At 42.0% G+C, this 13,143-nt stretch overlaps 1 long non-coding RNA gene across 1 annotated transcript; it reads right to left on the bottom strand.

Annotated features, from left to right (window-relative positions):
- LOC109224510 lies at positions 943 to 4,364 on the bottom strand. Its single transcript, XR_002067699.1, has 3 exons — positions 4,127 to 4,364; positions 2,539 to 2,590; positions 943 to 1,160 (listed from the first exon to the last, which is right to left on the bottom strand). It is a non-coding gene; the product is annotated as an uncharacterized LOC109224510 (long non-coding RNA).

Below are 13,143 nucleotides of genomic sequence, written 5' to 3' on the forward strand. Positions count from 1 at the left end.
TCTGAAATTTCACCAGGCCTGAACAACCTAACCACGTAAGTCATATAACAGCTGTAGAATACAAAAAGGAGCAGTAAATGGGGAACGGGGCTACAACTCTCAAAACGACATGCCGGGTCGTTACAGGGCAAATTTTGGAAAAAAATGAATTCCTTCTTGATTATGTAAAAAGACACTTATTTTGGACCAAAATAAAAAGACCAAAAAGTCACTTATTATGGACCGGAGAAAGTACCAAATAAGAAAATAATAATACCAAAACCTAATACTGTTTACCTCGAAATACGAGTAATAATTAAACTTGTTTATGGTTTTAAAGATACATGATTTAATTCAATAATAATTAATAACCAAGAAATCAAACGTATAAATTAAATAAGTAAGTTGAATCAAACCAGTGCTTAAGCAAATCTTGACTTCGAGCTATGATGGCCTCGAGGTTGGTCACACTACTAGAAATTAGGCTTATGGCAACGGTTCAAGAACCGTTGCGATAGATGGCAACACCGTTGATACTAGGACCGTTCCATCAGGTCTCGTGCCAATAGGTCTATTGCAACGGTTTCATGGAACGGTTGTATAGCCGTTGCAATAGGATCACCTATTGCAACGGTTGTATAACCGTTACCATAAGCCTATCTATTGCAACGGTTATATTGTCTAATGGAACAGTTCCAAACCGTTGCAATATCAATTTATGCCACGAATTTTAAGCTATTTGCAACGGTTTGTAATGCTTTAGCAACGGTTCAGGATATATATTACAACGGTTAAAAAGAGCTATTGTAACGGTTTATGAAGGCTATTGCAACAGTTTATCAAGGCTAATGCAACGGTTTTGTAGAATCTAATATGTACCCTTCTATTTGGTTATATAAGTAGTTATTTTCCTATGCAATAAAATATAATAAGATTTATATAATCACAAAAGGAAACTATTCATCAAAAAAACCAAAATCTTAAATCTCCAACTAGTATTATCCATATAAGAAAGCAAAATATACAATGTTATTTAACAATTTAGGAGTTAGCATACATAAGTTAGCAAGAAGTTCGAAAATAAAGAATTCCTATAACATTTGAAGGCCTAGAAATGATCGACCAATACTCGTAAGAAAGTTCTTCAATCCTTTTGTCTATCCTTTGTTCATTTGCTTCACCTACAAAAGATGATAAAAAATTATTCAACCAAATTTTCACAGAAGAATATATTCTCAACATATATACAAAAATACTAATGTCAAAACACATCATTAGACAGAATGTACATTAAAGAGGCAGAATAATAAGATCTTCTCCATATTACATAGTATTACTTAGTAAGGCAAAATGTACATTAAGAAAATTTAGCTTAAATGTTCTACAGAAATGTGCACCACCACCCCAGAAGGAGATTCATATCTTGAAAATTATGGAAACAACTGAATTTACTAGAAGAATGAAGAGAAATCTCCTATATTCACCTTATACTCTGTCCTAGTATATACATAGTAGATGTGTTTTGATTTAACTTTATCTAACAAAAATTAGAAAATAACACTATCTGGTGCTTTCCTTTACCCAGATTACTGCTAATAGTTTTTACTAATCTAGGGCTAATATCTTTTGCCTCATAATTATCATTACCACCTCTGGACCTTTACATCTCTTTGTCCACTAATGATCGAATAAAATAATTTCACACAAGGTTAATTTATAATCAAGAACATATTTAGGAATTGCTAACTGAACTACAAGATACATATGAAAAATTCTAGAGTTATGTTGTTTCTAACTATCAGCTTTAGTATGAAACCTCTTTCAGAGAAAAAATTCATTTTCTGATCACAAAAATATAAACAAATGTATGGTCCTTCTTATTATTCATTTTAACTCCAAGGATCAATAATCCTCTAGCATATATATCTCAGACTTCACATCCCTTTCTTATGTTTTTATCGATCTTTCCATGGATGATTTGGAGTTTGACTATGTATGCAAAAGGTTAATCAGTTAATGATAGTGAAATTGAAGGAATTCGAAATATAAACATCTATTCTATGACATATAAACCGAGAAAGACCCATACAAACATCATGCACGCGAAATGCAAAAATTAAAGCATTTCTCCATTCTTTTAAGCAACTTGTTCCGATCCCCTCTGCATGTTTTAAGAAGACTGGTAACTAAATTCCAAACAAATTGATCTACATCATTCGAGACTTAACTAACAAATGATATGCATATAAGTTTTTAACCTTTAAGATATATACCAGCTTCGCACATTCATATCCAACAATTAATTTCAAATGAGATGATTTCTGCATTATTTCCCATTAAACTTAAATGCTCATTGAACTAGCACTACAAAAGCACCATGCAATCCACTCTATTTGAGATACAGTTCAAAAATTTTGGAGTTATTATAACTTTTAAACTATTTTCTACTTAATACGGCAAAATAGTCATGTCAAAAATAGGATGCCAAAATTGAGAAACTCTTCTGAACCATTAACGGATTCATTAATTAGTTGAACAAACTCTTGGTGATGCTCTTACCAGTCTTAAAGCAGAGGGTTTTTTCTTTTCAAGCTCCTGAAGCATATTCCACCTGTAATACACGAATAAGATTGTAAAATTTAAAAGGTTTTGAGAACGTGCGAAGAACGACAATAAAAAAGATAAAGTAAAGGAAACTTGTGATAGGTCCTATATATGGTGATAAAGAAGAATAAAGAAGTGTGCAACCTAATTTCCTTTATCCCAACGCAAACCACCAAAAGATATATAAATAGAGCAACATCGCACAAAATTCAAGTATATAAAGAATGTGTGTCCTTTAAATTTGTACCTCATTATCGATTCATATGGACAAATGTGTAAAGAGTGTCAATATAAATGAATTCTCTGAACTCAAAATATAATTATCACAAGAAGAATGAATTTCATGAACGAGGAGCCAAAATTCGTTAAAAATATCTTTGATTTATAGTAGCAGGATCGAGGACTTCCATAGCTAACATGTAAAAAATCATTACAATAACAACGTGATACAGAATGAAGGGGGTAAATCCTAACAATAAAAACACACATCCATAAATGGTTACAAGGAGAAAATCTTAGTTTGCAGAGAAAAATCTCTCTGCTGAAGAACTAGGTGCCAATATTTAAGGAGCTTAACAATAACAACTCTAAACTCTACGAAAATAAGATAAGAATCTTAATAACTAAAGAGGAACCTAATAAGAGCATCCTAAAAGATCAGGAGATGCATAATAAGACTCCTAAATAACCTCAAGAAAATAATAAAAGAAAAGCAGGTTGTCGATGAAAATAAACAAATAAATGAAGGAAAAAGTTTTTCACTTTTATCAAATTGTAATAGCTTGAATAAAATTCTAGTTATTGTGTTAAAACAAAATAGGGTGACAGTACAGTGAACAATAAAGTTATTCTTTTTTACCTCGGTAGAAAAGTTATCCGTTGTTAGATTGGAACACACTTCACTATGATTTTTCATTCATTGATGAACTTTCAGTTCAAAAGTTCAACTTATAGCTTTACATTTTATTGGAGAATCATCAATATAAAATATATATACACACATATACGATATAAATAATAAAAGAGGTCCATACCTGTTCTAAATCAAGCTTCATATATTCAAATATTTCTTCCATATAGCTTTTCTATTTGAAGCCAAATAAGCAGAAAAAAGGAAACAAAAGAAAAGTATTTTCAAGTACAATAGTGCAATACATCCTCTTATAGGCATTTTCACAAACAGATGTTATCCTACTAGGAAATGTTCAAATCACAGAAGTTATATCAAATATTAAACTTCACTCATCCTGCAAAAATAAATAACTTGATGATGATGGGCTTCCACCAAGGTATTATTTTTCTAAGGAACCAACAAGAGAAACCTTGAGTACATGCTCATAAAATAAATCAAAATCCTGCATTGCATAAAGAATCCCCAAATCTTCGAAACCCCCAAAAATAAAGCACACAAAGACCATAACAAACCAAGAATCCTAAAATTTCGGAAAACTTCACCATCGAAGAGCAAAAAGAGATTTTAGCTAATTACACTAACTACAAAAAGGAGAAACAAGTAGGAAAAAGCTATAGAGCGTTTTCAGACCTTGCATCTTCCAAGAGAGATCTAAGTTCTGCGTTTTCGATCTCTTTCTATAGCATCGATGAATAAATTTCATATTGTATCTTCACAGAGTTCTTCTATGAGTAACGGCGAGCGTCTCTTTTGTGATTTGTGTGAGTTGTCTGAGAAATTGGGGAGTGGCCTTTGAGTTGGAGAACTTAAAAAAGAGCGAATATTAAGAGGGAAATAAAACCCTAGGGGACGAAAATTTGAACCGTCACAATAGATAACTTTTTTCGGTCACCCGTACCTAAAATATATATTTGTTGCTACGGTTCCAACAACCGTCCAAATGTACCCCTATTGCAACGGTTATCACACTAATGCAATGGTTTAATTTCAGAAGTGTTTCTGTAAGCGCCACGCCCAAATGCAACGGTTAAAAGCGTTGCAATAGAGTTCTATAGCAACGGTTATATAGCCGTTACAATAGAAACCGTTCCGATAGGTCCAATTTCTAGTAGTGTCAACAAGAACAGTAAAGTAAAGACAACAAAGTTAAGAGACAATTCTGATGAATACTGATCAAGAAAGTAAGAGAGTATATTCTTTTGCCAATGATTGATGATGCGTTGCAAATGATTGGTGTCCCCTTTATATAGTAGGGGAACCCTAAATAAGGAACATTTCTATTTATAATAAGGAATCTTATTGGGACAGCTGTCTAACCGCCTAGTACAAATCCGTACTGACTCGTATAAATCTATTCCGGGATTTACGCCATGATCTTGGGGCCATCGCGAGAATCTAGCTCTTTCTCTTATAAAACCACAACAGTATTATCTCGAGGTTGGTCGTACTCGACTCCGGTGTTCATCGAGCAATCTGATCATCGAGTATAGCATTTTGCTCTCGGGCTCGAGCCCGGCCCATATCGAGTTTGTTCCTCGAGCGTACAAAATCGGGGATACATGATATTATGTATACAGATAGTCCTCGCGTTCCTTTGAATAAAATGATAAGAAATGACTTGAGCCTCGATGTTTCGGAATCCTTGATGATGACATCATTCTCGTGACGTAGGCGCTCGAAGTGACCGAAACATCCCGTCGGTTCGCTTTCCCAAAACATTAAATGCTTCTCCAGTGATGGTCGGCCACTAGCGCCATTGAACCGTCGCCGCTCACCTATAAATACAAGGTTTAATTTCGGAGAAAACTTTACTTCAATCTTCAAACCACTTCCAAACTTCTTTTATATCTCCCTCTCTTCATCTCTTCTCTCTCATTACCCGTTACTCCCGTTCTTTTTTGTGTCAGAAAATACCAAACTCCGCCTATATCCACTCCTTCTAACTCGAATCAATGGTGAAAACTTCCAAGACAGTTCCTCGAAAAGAGAAAAATTCCTCCTCCTCTTCTCGGCCGGCCAAACTTGTGGCGTCGGCCCTTCACGAGATTATTCTCGGCCCCTGCGTTATAAAGAAAGACTTCAACTTTGAAAATCCCCCCGCAATCCCTGGCCGATGCGAGCATGTATCCTGATAAATTAGTTCGATAACAAAGAAACACCTCAAGGCCGTGAAGAAAGACTTTGGCTGGCGGGACGAGGTCGTGGTATAGATCCCCGACCCTGAGGAGAGCATTACCACTCATGTGGAGGGGATCCTGAGTGTTTACACTTACCCCTTCACACTGGTCCCCTCGATCCGGTCGTGATCGACTTCTGCAAAAGATATCAATTCACCCTCTGCCGGATCTACCCCTCTTTCTTGGCGTATAGTGATTATGCTTCGTTACTTCTCTAGCAAGGCCGAGGGACTAGAGTTCATCCTCAATCACCTCATCCGATTGTATCGGCCTCAGCTTTTTCGAGGGTTGATCGAGCTCCAATGCTGATTGAGCAAATCCTTCTTCGCTAGCAATGACGAGGATAAGGACCGAGGCTGGATGAGCCGGTTCGTCCGAGTAAGGACCTCGAATGTCATACCTGAAGGAAAAATGTCGTTCCCAGAGAAATAGAACCCCAATCATAAGTGAAGTCCTTTTCCCAGTATCCTCTTATATTCCGTTTATACATTGCGTGATGCCTTTACCTTTTTTGCAGCAGTTGCTTGGATTCCCCATACGATCCTCGACCTCGAAGACTGAGTTCGAAAATTATTTGCGACATCCTCGTATGATGAGCGCAAATGGCGTGACTTGTCGAGGGGTAATTGGGAGGCCAAACACCATGGTTAGTTCTTCTCCCAGGTCTTTGATGCTTTCCCTTTTATTGGAGATGTCATCTTACTCATGCCTAACTTTCATTCATGCAGGCATTGGAGATGTCTCCGAAATAAGGCCAGCCCCACCCGGGGAATAGACCGAGTCCCCGATTCCAAAATCAGGGAAAGATAACAAGAGAAAAAGGGTTTCGAAACCCGTAGACCCCCAAGATAAGAGGGCCCCTACTCGAAGGCAAAGAAGGAAACTCATTCAAGTGGACATAGACTCAATCCACTAACTGAATGATGAAGAAGAAGACGAGGGTGAAGACTCGGCGCTGGTGACCCGATTCAGGAAGCCAGCTAAAGCCATCAAGCCCTCCGAATCGGAGACCCTGCCTAATGGTGAGGAGGCTCCAAAGAAAGACGCAGGCAAAGCCCCCGAATCGCCTGAGGTCGAGATTGTTCCACCACCTTTAACAAGTACACCAAAGAGGACAAGTACCGAGACCCCCGAGGCTGAACAGAGCACCCCGAGCGACTTGCTTGGGGCCGTGACAATAGGTCACTCTCCTCCTCTACCATCTTATTCTGAGGAAGCAATAAAGGCTCTGCGAACGCCCGACCTGAGCGGAGTCCCGGTGAAGAAGATCCTTTCCAAGATTGCTTTACTGGGGTCGATGATGCCGCCGAACTCAACGATGTATCTACCCTCTTCGAAGAGGCTCATTGTCTTTTCTCTTGGGTAAGCATTATCTCTTATTGTTGCAATTTTTTCTTCTCCTTTTACACTAACTGACATCTCTTTTTATGTGCAGGCCATTACCAGGTTTAGGGCTGAGCTAATCCAATGTGAGGCTGAGCTCAAGAAATCCTCAGATGAAGGGAAGGCCGTGAGGCTCCTTTGCAGCCAAAAGGAGGAGGAGCTCAAGGACCTTCGGGCAGACTTGGCCAAAGTTCGTTAAAGTAAGACCGAGCTAGACAAGCAGGTAACCATCATTTTGCAAGAGTATGGTCTACTTGACCCAACCGTGGAGGCTAACACTTCAGTGTCTCAGCTGCAGCAAAAATTGGAGATAATCGGGCAGCTTCTAGGGGAGGTCAATCAAGTTAAGGCCGACTGCAACCAGTGGAAGGAAAACATGGATCGGCTTGCTGCTGAGAAAGAGGCTACTCTAGCCAAATTGGACTCGGCCGAGACCGAGCTCCGGGGTGCCAACGTGAAAAATTTGGCCCAGGCCAAGAAGATCGATGAGCTCGAGGCCAAACTTGCCGCAACCGGGGCTGAGGTTGCTGAAGCCAGGGTCGAGATCGAGAAGACGAAGACCACGGTTGATAAGACCGTTGCTGTGCACCTAAAGGATGCTGGGGCTGCTCAAATCGAACAAAGGGAGGCCTCCAACCGGGAGAAACAGATCAGTGATTTGGCAAAAGCATTTGAAGCCAATGCCAAGTTCCTCGTCTCCTCCGATGACGATGATGATGCCGAAGGCAGCCAAAGTGGGTTCGAAAATAAAGCTGGTGTAACGACCCGGCCGGTCATTTTTAGAATTTACGCCCCGATCCCCTATTAACTTCTTTTCCCCGTATTTATTTCTGCTATTTTGAATTGCCAGGATGTTCGGTTTTGAGTTTCGGAGAGTTTTGGGGCACTTAGTCCCTAAATGAGAGCTTAAGTGTTGAAAATTTGACCGTAGTTGGAACAGCGTGAAGACGGCCTCGGAATGGAATTTTGATGGTTCCGTTAGCTCCGTTAGGTGATTTCGGGCTTAGGGGCGTGATCGGATTGTGTTTTGGAGGTCCGTAGCTAATTTAGGCTTGAAATGCCGAAAGTTGGATTTTTGAAGTTTCCGATTTGATAGTGAGATTTTGATCCGAGGGTCGGAATGGAATTCCGGAAGTTGGAGTAGCTCCGTAGTGTTGAATGTGATGTGTGTGCAGAATTTGAGGTCATTCGGACGAGGTTTGGTAGACTTTTTGATCGAAAGCATAAATTTTGAGTTTTTAAAGTTCTTAGGCTTGAATCCGATGTTAAATTGGTGTTTCGATGTTGTTTTGGGTGTTTTAAGGATTGGTATAAGTTTGGACAGTGGTACTAGACTTGTTTGTGCTTTTGGTTGAGGTCCTGGGGGCCTCAGGATGGTTTCGGAAGGTTGCCGAAAGATTGGGGAGTTGGTTTGTTCAGCTCCAATTGCTGAACTTCTGTCATAACCGCACCTGCGGATTGGGGACCGCAGGTGCGTGATCGCAGATGCGGCGAAGTGCTTGGGAGCCAGTTTCCGCAGGTGCGGTGGTATGGGCGCACCTGCGAGACCGCAGGTGCGGTCGAAGAAGCGAAGATGCGGCCCAGTGCTTTTAGTGGAATGTCGCAGATGTGACCTTGTCCTCGCAGATGCGGTCCTAGGGCGCAGAGGCGGAATAATTGGGCAGAATCGAGGATTTTGTTCAAAACTTGGAAAAATCATTCTGGAGCTCCGGGTAGGGCGATTTCATGAGGTTTTTAAAGAGAAGATCATTGGGTAACGATTCCTTATTCCTTTCTAGTTATATTCCATTAATCTTATCTTAGTTTTATCATTTAAATTCGGATTTAGAGATGAAAATTGAGAAAAATCGGAAGAAGGTTCTTAGACCTAGAATTCGAATTTTGATGGGGAATTTGACCTTAGATTTGGATAATTTTGGTATGAATGAACTCGTGAGAGCATGAGGATTCGGAAGATATAAATTTTACCCGATTCCGAGATGTGGGCCCGAGGGGCGTTTTGGTCATTTTACCTAATTCCGCGTATTGGCTTAGAATTTATTTGTTGAATCAGTTACTTGAAGTATTATTTACATTATGCAATTGAATTGAATAGATTTGGGCCATTTGGAGTCGAATACTCATGGCAAGAACGTGATTTCAGGTTGATTTTGAGCTGGTTCGAGGTAAGTGGCTTGCCTAACCTTGTGTCGGGGACCTTCCCCTTAGGATTGGTATATTTGTTAATTGAAATGCCTTTTGCGTAAGGTGACGAGTGCATACTTGTGCTAATTGTTGAAAAATCTGGTTTCCATTAAGTACTTAGAATTGTGTTTTCCTCTCCTGTTTACATTACTTGCAAGTTAAGCCCGTTGTTAGCTTAGGGAAGCATGTCTAATTGATTTCACTGCTTATTTGTTCTACTGCCCTACTTGAATTATGTGCAGCATGCTAGGTTAGGAATACCCGCTTTACCTTGATGTGAAATTTGATTGAATTGAGTTTCTTATTGCTGCTGTGTATTTACTTTGGGACTACGGGACGGTTTCCCGGGAGATCCCCCTGTATGTTTACTTTGGGACTACGGAATTGCGTTCTGGGAGATCCCCCCCCTGCACTTTTACATCGGAACTACGAGATTGCACCCGGTAGATTCCCCCAGTATCGAGTATTTATATTTGGGACTACGGATTTGGTATTCCGGTAGATCCCCGCGCATTTATGAGTTGGACTACAGGACTGCACCCGGAAGATCCACTGGATATTTATATTTGGGGACTACAGGACGGTATCCTGGGAGATCTCCCGGCTGTTACTTCTGCGTTGAGCTGTATTTGTTTACCGTGATTTCTTGTTTCTGTTTCAGTTGTCGTTATCCTTTATGTCCTGTGTTACTCTTACTGCTGTACTCATTTATACTGCTCTGTTCTACACTGTCGAACTTTATATTTTATTTAATCTCAGTAGGGCCCTGACCTTCCTCGTCACTACCCGACCGAGGTTAGGCTTGGCACTTACTGAGTACCGCTGTGGTGTACTCATGCCCTTCCTGCTCATGTTTTTCATGTGCAGATCCAGGTACCTCTACTCAGACTTACCATCCTTGAGGCGAGGCGATCTTTTGGAGACTTCGAGGTATATCTGCCGCGTCCGCAGACCGAAGAGTCTCTCTCTATTCTCTCCTGTAGTTACATCCCTTCTGTATTTACTTTGGTTATGGAGTTAGAGCACTATGTAGTATTCTTAGCTTGTGATTCATGGGTTTCCGGGTTTTGGGAGACTCGTATTGGTTTTGAGAGTAATGTTGTGTATGCCGAGTGGCACTTTTAAACGTTGTTTCATTATACTATTTCTGTTTTACTTGTTTTCTTCCGCAAATTGGTTTATTTTTTTTCGCATTTTAGGCTTACCTAGTCGTAGGGACTAGGTGCCATCACGATGGTTCACGGAGGGAAAACCGGTGTCATGACAAGTTGGTATCAGAGCTCTAGGTTCATAGGAGTCATGAATCACAAGTCAGTTTATTAGAGTATCGCTGATCGGTACGGAGACGTCTGTACTTATCTACGAGAGGCTATGTAACTGTTAGGAAAAATTCCACTTCGTTGGAATTCCTTGTCGTGCGAGATTTTTGATATCACAATTCTAAACTTCTGTCTTCTATTCTCTCACAGATGGTGAGGACACGTGCTACTCGAGATGATCAGGCACCCGCGCCCCCTACTGGAGCCGTCAGAGGACGGGGCCGGGGTAGAGGCCGAGGACGTGCTCGTGGTGCAGCCAAAGCACCCGCGCGAGCTGCCGTCGAGGTACCACCAGCAGTACCAGCCGGAGTCCAGACACCTGATGCGTCTGCTACTACTGCTCCAGCACTCCAGGAGACTTTGGCACAGTTTATGACTATGTACACCACTCTAGCTCAACCAGGGTTGCTTCCCCTTGCTGCAGCTACATCCCAGACCGGGGGAGGAGCACAGACTCCCGCCGCCCGCACTCCTGAGCAGCGAGTGCATGTTGATCAGGTCCCAGAGGCTATTCCTGTACAGCCGGTAGCCCCAGCTCAGCCCAAGGAGAGGGCAATAGTTTCAGAGGAGGAACAGAAGAGGCTTGAGAGGTTCAAGAAGTATCAGCCTCCGACATTTAGCGGGCTAGCCTCAGAGGATGCCCTTGGATTTCTTGAGGAGTGCTACCGTATCCTCCGTACTATGGGCATATCAGGATCGAGCGGGGTTTCCTTCACTACTTTCCAGCTTCGTGGAGCCGCCTATCAGTGGTGGCGTCCTTATGAATTAGACAGTCCGGATGAGGCAGCATCCCTAACTTGGGCTCAGTTTTCAGATATGTTCACGAGGGAGTATGTCCCCTAGAGTCTCAGGGATGCCTGGCGCGTGGAGTTTGAGCATTTGTGCCAGGGTACTATGATTGTCTCGGAGTATGGTGTCTGTTATACCGACTTGGCTAGACATGCACCAACTTTGGTCTCTACGGTTCGCGAGAAGGTTCGCCGGTTTATTGAGGGGCTTATTCCCAGCATCAGGTCTAGCATGGCTCGTGAGTTAGAGATGGATATTTCTTATCTGCAGGTGGTGAGCATTGCTAGGAGGATTGAGGGTATGCATGCTAGGGATAGAGAGGAGAGGGAGGCCAAGAGGTCTCGAGAGTCGGGTCATTATTCTAGTGCCCGTGCCCCAGCTGCAGGTCGTCATGGTAGGGGTTATATGAGTTGCCCCTTTCATTCAGCTCTTCCAGCAGCTAGTGGTATTCCAGCTCCACCTAGGCCTCAGGAGCCTTATTATGCACCTCCAGTATCTAGTGCGCCTCCTGCACGGGGTGTTTCCAGTGGTCAGTCCAGCAGACCTGGCCCGAGCCAGTCACAGCTGCCACGTCCTCCCAGAGCTTGTTTTGAGTATGGTGACACATGCCATATGGTGAGGGATTGCCCCAGACTTAGGAGGGGTGCACCTCCACAGACTTCTTAGCCACAGCATGCCCGCAGAGTTCTCAGGCTATGGTCCCAGCGCCAGTTGCTACTCCACCGGCCCAGCCAGCTAGAGGTGGAGGTCGGGGAGGTGGAGGTCGCCCTCGAGGGGGAGGCCAGGCCAAATCTTATGCTCTTCCTGCTCGTACTGAGGCTGTCGCCTCCGTTTCTGTCATCACAGGTACTATCTTGGTCTGTCACAGAGATGCATCGGTTCTATTCGATCCAGTCTCCACTTATTCTTATGTGTCTTCTTATTTTGCTCCGCATTTGGGTGTATCTCGGGATTCTTTGAGTTCCCCTGTTTATTTTTGTTCTCCTATGGGAGATTCTCTTGTTGTGGACCGCGTTTATCGGTCGTGTTTGGTTGCTCTTAGTGGTTTTGAGACCAGACTGCCTTCAGGACTCGGTATGGTCATTACGAGTTCCTTGTTATGTCATTTCGGTTGACTAATGCCCCAGCAGCCTTCATGTATCTGATGCACAGTGTTTTCCGGCAATATCTTGACTCATTCGTGATTGTTTTTATTGATGAGATTCTGGTATATTCCCGGAGTCGGGAAGAACATGAGCAGCACCTGAGGACAGTGCTTCAGACCTTTAGAGAGAAGAAGCTATATGCTAAGTTCTCGAAATGTGAGTTTTGGTAGGATTCCGTGGCGTTCTTGGGTCACGTGGTCTCGATGTCGCGCCCCCTTTTTCTCGCGAAATTGGGTTTATGACATTTTGGTTGGGACAACTCTTTCCTTTTAGAAAGGGGTTTGCATTTTTTGAAGAGCTGCCACCTATAGATTTAAGGTGCGTTAGGGCACCTATAGGGTTCATTTATAACCACGTTTGGTAACTAGAGACAGGGTAAGGGCTTGAAATTATCCTAAGGGGAAGGTGTTAGGCACTCCTCAGGATCCACTAGTGTGGTTCCCGGCCAAACAGCTTTTGTGAATTTGTACAATTAGCAAATAAACAAGTATGGCTCAAATAGTAGGGGATTTAAGTTTAAATACACAGATGTTTGAAAAACAGTTAATGAGAAGCTAGATTTTAAAAAGAAGTACAATCTAAGCATATTTGTGAATGTAAAGGGGCGTCCTAGGTTGGTTAGCCTATAGGATCACATCAGTACAATGCCT

Source organism: Nicotiana attenuata, chromosome 3 (assembly GCF_001879085.1).
Source record: "Nicotiana attenuata strain UT chromosome 3, NIATTr2, whole genome shotgun sequence".
NCBI classification, from domain to species: Eukaryota; Viridiplantae; Streptophyta; class Magnoliopsida; order Solanales; family Solanaceae; genus Nicotiana; species Nicotiana attenuata.